The 12,138-nt window shown below is 46.3% G+C and overlaps 1 protein-coding gene across 5 annotated transcripts in view; it reads left to right on the top strand.

Annotated features, from left to right (window-relative positions):
- HYKK (hydroxylysine kinase) overlaps positions 1 to 12,138 on the top strand; it is a 246,346-nt gene that overhangs the window by 54,058 nt on the left and 180,150 nt on the right. For 2 of the 5 annotated variants that reach the window (XM_086959415.1, XM_086959416.1), the window contains exon 2: positions 5,429 to 5,475. The exons of 1 other annotated variant lie outside the window; for it this stretch is intronic. The gene's annotated coding sequence lies outside the window, so the exon portion shown is untranslated. Of the gene's footprint in view, positions 1 to 5,376; positions 5,476 to 5,774; positions 5,912 to 12,138 lie in introns of those variants that run through there. 2 more of the 5 variants (XM_086959418.1, XM_086959419.1) reach the window with 2 other exon arrangements.

The raw sequence follows: 12,138 nt of genomic DNA on the forward strand, positions 1-12,138 counted from the left end.
TTAAACGCTGACATATAACTGTGTTGTACTCAACACTGGGAGGTACTCACACTTCTGGAGAAAGATGTGGTGATCGGTTCTGATTGAAAAGGGTTCTTGTGATCGACCCACACCTCAGGCCTCCAATCGTGCGGGGAAGTCTGTCGCCAGGGAAGGACAGAATCCATGGAATGACATGAGCTGCACCTGAAGTGCGGGAGTAGAGGGGTTTGCACCATTGTAGTCATCCAGGAGTGCACAAATATCACCAATAGGTAAACTCTGGTCTATGGGCGACAGGCTCAGAGCTATTCCTTGAAAAGTGTAGAACATTCTTCACCATTTTGTTCATTTCTAAGCATACTTAAGAGATTGTCTTTTTAAGAATGTTGAAAAGTACACAACAAAAATATAGCAGAATGGGAGGAAGACAAATGAGCTGGTAAACCATTAATATATAAAATAAATAATAGGGGTGCCAGTATACACCCATACCTCACTCCACTCTTCAGTGGGAAATCAGAAGAGAACTCACCATAAGAATTTAAGAACACTCTGGCTGAGAGATCTGTATATAGGGAGTGTTAACCTTTTTAAAAAGGAAGGTCCACATCTTGATTCATTTGCCAAAGTTTGGTTCTGTTCACTGAATCAAAGGCAGTGGATAAATCCATAAAAGCTAAGTAAGTAGGGGAGTGCCTAGCCTTAGTATACTTGGAAAATATCAAAGCCAGGTACAGACACTGTTCGTTAGTTCCTAACTTCAACCGGAAACCAAATTGAAAGGGGGAGAGTATGTATGTCATTGTCAGCTGCCCATTTCACCAAATCGTCATAAATAACTTCAGTCGACCCACACCTCAGGCCTCCAATCGTGCTGGGAAGTCTGTCGCCAGGGAATGACAGAAACCATGGAATGACATGAGGTGCACCAGAAATGTGGGGGTAGTGGGGTTTGCACCATTGTAGTCATGCGGGAGTGCACAAATATCACCAATAGGTAAATTCTGGTCTATAGGCGACAGGCTCAGAGCTATTCCTTGAAAGGTGTAGAACATTTTGCACCCGTTTGTTCATTTCTAAGCATCCTTAAACAATTGTCTTTTTAAGAACGTTGAAGGGTACGCAACAAAAAAATATAGCTATATAAAATCTTTTTTTAGGTCTCGCCTAGCATTGCTGAGCACATGCAGGGCTCACTCAGAGAGATTTATTGTTAATGAAGACTTTGAGAGAAGGGCTTGAAGCCCCGCCACTCATTTCCATTGGGTAGCGTCAGTGTTTATGGTAAACGCTGGCTTCCCATTGAAAAGGAGGGTTTTTCGCTGCCTCCCTTTGACTTTTTGGTCCTGGTCTGGCTCCCCTACTTCACGGCTGTCGTGAAGACTTTTCTTATCTGCTTATTTAGTTAACAGGCAGATAAGAAAATTCTTCACAACAGCTGTGAAGCAGGCACAGAGCTCAGAGGCGCACTGGGTCACGGGGAGGACAAGGGGATGGCGAGCCCTTGTTCTTCTAAAGCTCAGGGGGCGTAAGTTAGTGGGTATAATCAAGAGAGTGCTTGTAAGACACAATAAGTAGGGGTAATATGCAAGTAGTTTGGTTAAGCCAATGCTTGACTTTCCGATCCATGTTTCTTTTCTTAAGTATGCATACATTTTTTAGAATTTATTTATTTATTTTAAGAGTTTTATATAGCGCTGGCTAGAGCGCTTTACATGAGGTTCCACAAACATTACAAGATTACATCAGTTTCATTTTACATCAGTTGCTAGACAAACATTGCAAGAGCATAGAAGACGGGATAAGTGAAGTGTAGAGGGGAAGGGGGTAAGGGTAAAGGGGTAGGAGGGAGAAACGTCAGAGAGACGAAGGAAGGTCTGCTCAAAGTCTGGCTGGGTAGGTGACGGTTGAGGGGGAAGTCCCAAAAACCCATCTCCTCTATAGCTATCAGGTAGCTCTACCGGGCATTGGACAAATAGCTAGGTCGAAATGGGAAAACACTTAAAGAACATAGAGGGCAAAATAATTGGAGCATAGAGGGGTAATGGGGTAGGGTAAAGGAGTAGAAGGGAGCATATGACAAAGAGACGCAGGAAAAAAATCTGTCCAACGCCCAGCTGGGTAGGTGACGGCCGAGGGGGAAGGTCCACAGCCCATCTCCTCTTTAGCTACCAGGTAGCTCCACCGAGCATCTGCCAGAAAACTAGGTCTCAATGGTTGGGGGTAAGTCCACAGATTCAATGACGGGATGAGGGAAAGGTCAATGTCAATTTAAATATCCCATAGTAGGAGCACAACGTGGATATGGACCACTGTGGCAGTCATCTTGGGGTCAGGCAAGGGGTTCTGACCTTGGTATTAACATTCAGCCGGTCCCCAATTTTTATCTTTTGCTCAACAGGAGGGGGGGTGGAGTTTTTGTGCAGAGGAGCAGCTTCAGGGTAGAGCCAGTGTTCGCATTGTCTCCCGAGGTGAGTATTTATGAGTTTACTTTTCTATAGCATTGTTACCCGCTGGCATTTGACTGAGTAAGGGTGTCTAAACCAGTAATAATAAGGCGAATGCAGTTAGCAGTCTCTGTCCTTTCCTTGTTACCGTCAGCCTTATTTCAATATGGCGACTCCTATGTTGAAATAGGATAGTCCGTCGTCGGTCTTGTGTTGCGCTGCCGCTAGGTGTCGCCGCTGCGCACACACAAACTGCAGCCAGAGTCAGTTGCAGGGAGTTCATCTCCGGCTGTCTGACGTTTAGTGTCCGGGCATGTTCTTAGCACCCGGTTCTCCTCCCCACACTGGTGCCTCACTGCTTTAGGATGGGGCTGCTCTCCCGGCTCTTGGGTTGGCTACACTCGCTCTTCTGGCGGGAGGAGATGAAGCTGACCCTAGTCGGGCTGCAGTATAGGGGCAAGACCAACCTGGTGAACATCTTAGCGGTGAGTGAGGGAGTTGATGGGAGAAATAGGGCTTTTGGAAGAGGCAGGTGAGAGAGATGGGTGGAGGCTGGAAGGGAGCAATTGGAGGCGTATGCAGTGCTTTGAGCAGGTGGGAACGGGAGTGCTGCTTTAAACAACCAAAACTTATTTTATGTTGGTAAAGAGTAGTGTTTGCAGATGTGACTGTGCTTCTACTTGGCGTTTATCAAACCAGCGAGTGCATTCTGGGGGGTGTAGTCATGGTTTAGTTTAGTTGGAGCAGCTCTCATGGAAACATTTATATGCCTAAGGAAAACGCTATTGGAAAACCTGTGTCCTTGGCGACTGCCATCTGGTAACATCAGTGAAGAGTAGCTCATCAGTGCCTGTTCTCTCTGTGTTCTTTCTTTGCTTTTTAGTATTTGTAATTGATGACACGATGAACCATTCAAACCTGACAACGGCAAAGTGATCTCACTGTGCATATAGAAACTTACCCCGGATGTAAAAATAGTGGAAGTTGCCAGCCAAGAACAAAATGTTAATGCTGGTTGAGGCAGAATGTATTCAGCTCCAAAACATAAATAAATGGATTAGGGATTCAGGGAAGAACAGCCAACATCATGACAATGTTTTTTAGGTCCTGCTTACGCAGCATGCATGCGCTGCATCGGAGACCTTTAGCCGCCGGTGAGCTCTTTTTCGAAGCACATACTCGTGCTTGTGGCGGCATATACTTTGCGGGAGCGCACAGCGGCGTGCCACAAGCACGAGTATGTGCTTTGAAAAAGAGCAGACTGCTCTCGTTGCGTGCAGCGGCGGGCAAAAGCACGCACGCGCGTGCGCACCACTCCACTACTCTTCCGTTTCTCCTTCTCTCTTTTCGATTCCGTTGGTACAACTCATATATTTTGGCTTGTTTTTTCATTACTCTTGAGTGCATGTTTAACTTTCTGCTTTCATCTCCAACTGTTATTAACCCATTACAATATGGAGCCTGTTTTTGTATGTACCTTGTGAGACATCACAGTTCCGTTTCTATTTAATTACACATAATTGGCCACTCTGATACTGCTCCTTTTGTAAGCCAGAGCCATTCAGATCGCGGTCTGCCACAGACCTGTCACTTGTTTCAACCAGACTTCACGTTTTCAACAGATTATATTTGTGTCATGTACTGTCTTCCTGACCTTGTTATCATTGCCTGGCTTGGTTACAATAACACCTTGTTTGTCGCTGCGATGTCGGGATCATTGCGCATTCACATTCTACAGTATGTTCAGATCCCTTATAATTGTGTTATTGGCTGACATTAATGGCACCTCACGGCTAGTTGTTAATATATCCCCGTTTGCACTACTCTTTCTTGCCTCTTACCACTTTATTCTATTTCTGACTATAAACGCCACTCACTTTTGGTTCTAGCCTTCAAAAATTGTCACCATCCCCCACCCCAGGTTAATGCGGTACATTATGCCTACTATTCTGATTTTTTTCTCCTCATTCATTTCCTCCCTTACTGAGAATGCAATAGCTAGTGGTGTACTTTTATACCCCAATGTGAACCGCTACTATCTGCATCTTTTTCCCCCCTCATTATTCATCTCGCAACGCCAAAGAAGCTCTCATGGAAAGAATTCTTAGTCATTTGTTACAATTGCATACTGGGCAGATGGCAGCAGAACATACATGACCCAGCCAACTACAGAAGTGTGATTATAGCTCTGTGCTATGACTTGTTTGTAGTGATGAGCACTTCAAACAAGAGCCGAGGTCCTCAGTAGTCGAGAATGTCTAAAAAAAAGTGGGATGCTTAGAGTTCAAAACGAAGTGAGGGCTGCTGAAGGACAGGAACTGTGGTTTTTAGGAGCAGATTGCATCAGCGAAGAACTGGGGTCTTTTGTAGCAGAGTTTAATCTGATCAAAACTTATGTCTGGTGGAGAATAGTACCACGAAAAATAACTGAGGCTTGTACATAACAGTGCTTCTGAAAACAAGCATTAACCCCTTCGATGCTGATGACGAGCTCAGCTCGTCATCAGCCACAGTGGTCGTGCGCTGATGACGAGCTGAGCTCGTCATCTAACGCGGCTTTTAGAAAAAAGCCGCGCAGGGGAAAAATAACCGCCGCAGCGATGCGGTTAAAAATGCAATAGCTCTCGCCTTTGATTAAGTTAAAGCCATTTGCTTTGCTATACAATACCATTAGCAAAGCAAATAGCTTTAACTTTATCAAAGGCGAGACCTATTGCAGTTTTAATGCTTATTTTAAATAGGTCCTGGGATGGACTGGCACTAAGGTGTGTTTAGAAATGCGTTTACTATGTGTACATCACATGCGGGTGTGTAATGTTTCTAGCATTAAGAGAGGCAACCAATCTGCTCCCAAGCCTTCCAGTTAGTTCAAGGCCCATGGAGGAGGGAGGGGAGGCTTCGCACATGTCCAGCTACAACTGTTTTTCTGTCTTCTAAGATTCGCCAGAGAGTGAGCCGCGTGAAGTGGGCCTGACTCGGCGTTTGCTTATTTCCGACAGGAGCCCCTCGACAGGAGGCCAGCGCGTCCAGCAGCTGCAGTGAGCTGGTAAGACGTTTCTTTTCTTCTTTTTTTTTTTTAAAGGAGAAACAGGTGACGTGAAATGCATTTTAGGCGATTCTTCGAGGTCAGAATTAATCATGTGTTTTAATAACTCCATGGTGAGCAGTTTCTAAAGCGTGCAAGTACGAGGCGGGAGGGCAGTCTAACAAGAGAGAAAGAGTAACAGTTTCTCATCCGCGAGTTCACGAGGAAGAGGCGAGTTGGCAGGCCCCAGACTGGCCGTGTGATCGCCCCGCCCCCCTCCAGCCGCCCCTGTGAAGAGGGACCGCTAGGCTCGGGGTCAGGCGGGGGAAGGCGGGTTTGGAATGAGGAGCTCGCGAGGCGCTTTCTTTCCGCAAGAACACTTTGTAACTGTGAGGGGTCGTGGCGCGCTGGTGTAAAAGGGAATCTGCGCAACTGTTGGAGGGAAGAAATTCCGGAGGTAAAAAAAAATCAGCCATTGCTCGTAGATTTACTTCTCACACTTGCATTGTCAGGATATCGACATCTGAATCATTAACGCCTTGCCTGCTAGGGGTTCCCCCTAAAAACCTCCATGTTGGGAGCTGAGAATACCTGTTTTGATTGGCAGAAGATGTGTTTTTCCACAAAAAAGTACTTCTCCACACAGTTTAGTTTAGTAGTTTGCTTTATTGGTGATTGTAGGAAGGTAGGATACTTCTGCATGGTTACCCCCACGTTTTGCCCGGTGCTATGCTGGTTTATGACTAGTTTGACTGAGATCCTGCTAATCAGGACCCAAATCTATTTGCTTTCTCCCTAAACGGGTTGTATTGAGTACACTGCAGATTGGATACTCGGGTACCCCTATCAGTCCCTATTTATTTATTTATTTATTTATTTATTAATGCATTTTTATATAGCGCGGACTTTACCCGAGGGCGTCAGAGCGCTTCACATTAGGAACAGAAATGAAACATAATGAGAAACATTACAAAAGAGCAGATTACAAAAGCATACGTTGCGTTACATAAAGTAATAGTGACAATTGTGAGCAAACAAAAACATGAGGTAGTAAAAATTGTGAGCAACCAAAAATACATGAGGTAGTAAGGGTAATAATGACAATCGTGAGCAAACAAAATACTTGAGGTAATAAAAATTGTGAGCAACCAAAAATACATGAGGTAGTAAAGGTAATAGTGACAATTGTGAGCAAACAAAATACTTGAGGTAGTAAAAATTGTGAACAACAAAAAAATACATGAGGTAGTCAAAAGTGCACAAGAGGAAAAGTGACAAGTGTGCAGTTAAAAGAGAAAACAGAGTATAATTTGAGGTATAATACTGCAATAAGTGCTAGGCACAAGAACAGGCATTACGTAGGCAAGGTGGCACTTGTGCAAGTATCAAAGGTAAAAACATGTGAGAGGTAGCAACCGTGTGTTATAAGGGCAAAGTGTTATGTGCACGTTACAAAAGGGCACCGAACACAAGTACATGGAGAATACTGCAAAAAGGCAGACACTCCCACCACAGGAAAACACTGGGAAGGCACTCCCATGGTCATGGAAAGTAGAAAATATCAGTAGTGGGAAGTCTTCCTCCGAATAGCAAGAGGACGTGCATTACTTTTGGAGGTGTCTCTGGAGGAGGAGAACTTTGAGGTCCCTTTTGAAGGCCTGGGAGGAGGCGGTGGTCCGGAGCTCAGGCGGAAACGAGTTCCAGATTCTCACTGCGTTGCCTGAAAAGGATTGGGCCATTGTTCTTTCCTTCTTGAAAGTGGGAGGTTCAAGCAGTAGATTCTCGGCATTGCGTGAAGGTCTAGAGCCTCCAGAGAGTTTCAGTTTATTCACCAGGTAGCGGGGAGAGGAGGAGTGCAGGGCTTTGTGGGTGATACAAGCGGTCTTGTAGATAGCTCTAGCCTCAAAGGGAAGCCAGCGGAGGGTGGATAACAACGGTGTGATGTGATCGCTTCTTTTGGCCCCATAGATGAAACGAGCTGCTGAATGGAAGACAGACTTAAGTGGGGACAGGTGAGATTTGGGGAGGCCAGTAAGAAGAGAATTGCAGTAGTCTAGTCTGGAGAGGACCAGCGATTGCACCAGGGTTATAAGGTCCTGCTCCGGGAAGAAGCGACGGATTCCCCAAAGAAGGCGCAGTTGGTAGCGAGCAGATTTTGCAATAGAATTGATGTGGGGAGTTAGATTGAGTTTTTTGTCTAGAATGACACCAAGAGATTTTGCGCTGTCGACAATGATGGGTTTGTTGTTTAGTAGATTCATCTGATCCATCCATGATTGAACCGGGGGAGGAGAGAGTGAGGAGGAGAAGAGGAGGAATTCAGTTTTGGAGGGATTCAGAATTAATTGATGAGATGACATCCAGTTTTGAATGGAGTCAAGAGTAGATCTTAGGATGGAGAGATCATGAGTGGAGGCAACCTTGAGGTAGAGTTGAGTGTCATCTGCATAGAGATGATAGTGAATCCCGGATTTGCTTAGGAGGTTTCCCAGTGGTTCTAAGTAGAGATTAAACAGTGTGGTACTAAGGTACCCAGGGCATAGGTACCACAGAGGTCTCCCATGGACGGAAGCATGCATTATGCCACCCATGGGAGACCATGCAACATAGAACTACAGGCCTGCCATTTGACCACTTGCTGAAGATATAGGTTTACTATATCTAACAGTCACTGCACTTAAAACCTGTAAGTCACCCCTATAGCAGTCCTTTGTAATCCTGAAGGCAGGTTGCTTAGTTCTAAGTGAGAGGGTGCCCCTGCATGAGAAGGACACCCCTTCAGCCTACGGAGTCCATTGTCCCGGGTTGTCAGTGCATAGCTGCCAAGGTTTCATATTGCTATGTGTGACATTTTCATAAGTTCAGTGTAATTATGAGTGACATTTCAACAACTAAGAGTGACATTTCCCAATTGTGCTAACTTCTTGCACCAATCACAGAGTTCTCAGGGTAACCTCACCAACAGACAGAAAGAACTTGTCTACCTATAAACAGTCTATTTTTGTTTTTGGGCTCAGCACTGCTTCCCTGGTCAAACCATGCACCTATGACCCTATGTACTCACCATATTACAGAGGGAGCATGTTCCGGATAGTCAGTTATGGGGTAGAGGTTGCAGGGATCCTGCTACGCCATTGTTACAAGGGGATACTAGCCATTGGTCCGAGGTGGAGGAGTGCAGGGTGGTAGTGGTGGAAAGTGCTGATACTACAGACATAGATGGAGTGCGAGACTGTGCTTGCTGGCTAGTGGTGGGCAGGCACCGGAGAAAGGGCCAGGGATGATTAAACGGCAGCCCGCTAAAATGATGGTTGAGCGGGCTACCTCTCACACCTCCCGGGTCTGCAGTCCCAGCCCCAGAGCTGCTATTCACCCTACCTGGTACAAAAGGGGGGTGGTGATGGACATAGCATCTGAATCAATCAAACACTCACACCCAGTCAAAAGATCTGGGTTTAATCCATCACTGTTCTTTATCCCACTCTGCCACCCCAGTTCAGACATGGCTATATGCAAATCAGTCTGACCCTGTGCCTCCTGGGAACAGTCCAGCCGGAACTGCCAAGCTATGTCTTCCCTGGACCGGAAACAAGCTTCCGAGGACCGGTTTCTGGCATTCCAGCCATCTTTAGACCGGCTTGCTTGAATCCAGTGGCAAAGTGAGCAAGGGACTCACGTCTGAGCATACCCTGCCACACTTATGGCGGCCAAAAGCGGTACAAAAGGGGGGTGGTGATGGACGGAGCATCTGAATCAATCAAACACTCACACCCAGTCAAAAGATCTGGGTTTAATCCATCACCGTTCTTTAGCCCACTCTGCCACCCGAGTTCAGACATGGCTATATGCAAATCAGTCTGACCCTGTGCCTCATGGGAACAGTCCACCCCGAACTGCCAAGCCATGTCTTCCCTGCACCGGAAACAAGCTTCAGAGGACCGGTTTCTGGCATTCCAGCCGTCTTCAGCCCGGCTTGCTTGAATCCAGTGGCAAAGTGAGCAAGGGACTCACATCTGAGCATACCCTGCCACACTTATGGCGGCCAAAAGCGGTACAAAAAGAGGGTGGTGATGGACAGGGTCAGACTGATTTGCATATGGCCATGTCTGAACTGGGGTGGTGTGGAGTGCAAAAAAACCGATGGATTTAGGTCAGATCTCTGTACTGGGGTGAATGTATGACATTGTTCTGCATTCTGTCCATCAACTGTAGTTTTTGCAATTGTTCACCCTACCTGACAGCTACTCTCAGGGTGTCAAGGGTCAAAATGACAAGTGAGGGCCTGTGAGGTTAATGTGGCTGCCAATGCTTGTTGGATGTTTTGTGCTTAAGCCTTCATAAATGTTTTTTATACAGAAGGTGTCCAGGCTAAAGCTGCTTTTTTTCGGTTCAACTTTCTTGACAGCACAGCTGTCTGGTTGCAAAAGATATACTGTGGACTTACCAAGAACATAGAGAGGGTTGGAACCCGTCTGTTAGTTATCATAGGGTGGCTTTCCTGTTACCTCATTTTACCTGCTTGTTATTCGTGTCCCAACTTGTCATTCTTGTTTTTGTTGCTCCCATAGAGCAGAGCCTCTTTCCCATTTCTTTTGATTGGCTGGCTTTTTATGCTTCCACTGCTTGCTTTTTTAAGCGCTTCTTTTTTCTTCATCACTGAACGAGAGGGGATGTGTTTTTCAGCTGTCTCCTTCATGTACTACTCTCCACCTGCACTCCTGGTTTCTCACTGCTACCTGTGTGCTTCTTCTTGCCCCTGTCTATGTAGCACTTGCTCTTGTGCCCTCCCCTGTTGCATTTTCACCTGTGCTCTTTTCCTCTGCCTGTTCAATGTTCCTCTTGCACCCGTAGTTCCTCCTCCCCACCCTGCCCTCATTGTTGCTTCCATCCGCTGGACATCTGTGTTCCTGTAGGGGCAATTCTGCGGTATAAATGAACACTGGAGACACTTGTGTGCAACAGGTTCTTTGTTGGTAGAGAGTGCGCTGAGGTCAATCGCCCACCGCTAGCACTCTTGCGCAGAAGAACGCTTGCGGCCGCTCCCAGCATGCACTTCGCCGGATACATGGTCTAGCTACTAGAGCGCTACACCACATATCTCCCTCCTTTAATAATCTAATAATAGAACTGTAACAATCAGGGGTGCCAGGGGCTTTCTTGACACAGTACTATAACATATTTACTGGGGTGCTGTCCGGGGGGGGGGGGGTAATGGACACCAAGGTGAGGAGGCATACCCAACCTAGCAAGAGCTTACATGTCCTACTCTCTGTATCCTTTAGGTTGTATTACTGCTCTGCATGTGCGGGTGCGTGGAGCGGGTGTTTGTGTCACATGTTTCTCCTCTGTGTGTTTTCTAGTTTTCTTGGACTCCCTTGCTGATTACCGTTGGGAGCTGTGGAGGGTTGTCGCATGTTGTTTGACTCGCTGATGTCTTGGTCTTCCTGCTGCTTAAGTTGTCGTGAGGTCTCTGCTCCTTTGTCCTTGTGTATTATCGCTTCTATCTTCATTGTCTCTTGTTGTCCCAATTCTCTGTGTGTCTGTCTGTGGGACGAACTCTTCATTATCCAATTCCCAGCCAGGGCTCGACAAATCCACTCGCCCGCTCGCATTTGCGAGGGAGAATGGATGAGGACGAGCTATTTTTAGGTCCTACTCGCCCTTTCTGGCGAGTAGGAAGTCAAACTAACTTTTGTCCTCTGTCTTTGAAAACAGAGCAAAAGTGACAAGATAACATGATTTAAAGGCATTTTTATTGCTCATTAAGGGAATGAGCAATAAAGATGCCTTTAAATCTTGTTAACTTGTCACTTTTGCTCCGTTTTCAGAGACGGAGGTCAAGTGGGTTGCAGTCAGGGCGAGGGGATTTTCCATGGTACTAGACCAGCAGGACTAGTACCATTTTTCGGATTTGTCGAGCCCTGCCAGCTGGTGTTGCTGGTACTTGCCAAGGCTTCTCCCTTTTCCCATCTGATCACTTTATTGCACCTGGCAATTCTGCTGTAGGACCATATTTTCCCGTCACTGAACAGGGCTGTTCGTGTATATACTTCTTTGACTTGCAGAGGTTTTCTGAACTTGCTGTCACCTTTCATTCGCAGTTGTGCTAGCTTTACTCGGACCCACTCCCCCTCTTCGAGCAAGACGTGTTTCACCCTGTGCGTTTTGTTGTAGTGGTCTGTGTACATTTTCTGGGCCTTTTCCAAATTACTCCGGACTACAGCAGGAGACCACTTACTCTGAAGCGTCATTTTCTTCCAAGCTGTGTTGTCTCCTGTAAATGGGTCTCAGCCCCATAGGATCTTAAATGGGATGTATCCCGTGGCTGCGGGAGTAATGTGATAAGCCCAAATGGTGTGTTTAATCTCCGTCTCCAAATCCTTCCCTCACTGATGTCTGCTTGCACAGACCCCATGATGACTCGGTTGAACCTTTCTGCGAGGCCGTTCCCGGCTGAATGGTACACCGGGGTGTGTCTGGTCTCGATGCCGTTCATTTTCATGAACGCAGTCCATTTGTCGGATGTGAATTGGAGGCAGTTGTCACACATGATGATTTTCAGAATTCCCTCTCTCAGAAATGTGGTTGTGAGGAAGGCCAGGATTTTGTCTGTGTCTGCTTTTTCACACAGGTCCACTTCCGGCCACTTTTAGTACTGGTCCATTAGCACAATGGCAAATTTAG

This window comes from Lissotriton vulgaris, chromosome 2_2 (assembly GCF_964263255.1).
Source record: "Lissotriton vulgaris chromosome 2_2, aLisVul1.2, whole genome shotgun sequence".
Lineage (NCBI taxonomy): Eukaryota > Metazoa > Chordata > Amphibia > Caudata > Salamandridae > Lissotriton > Lissotriton vulgaris.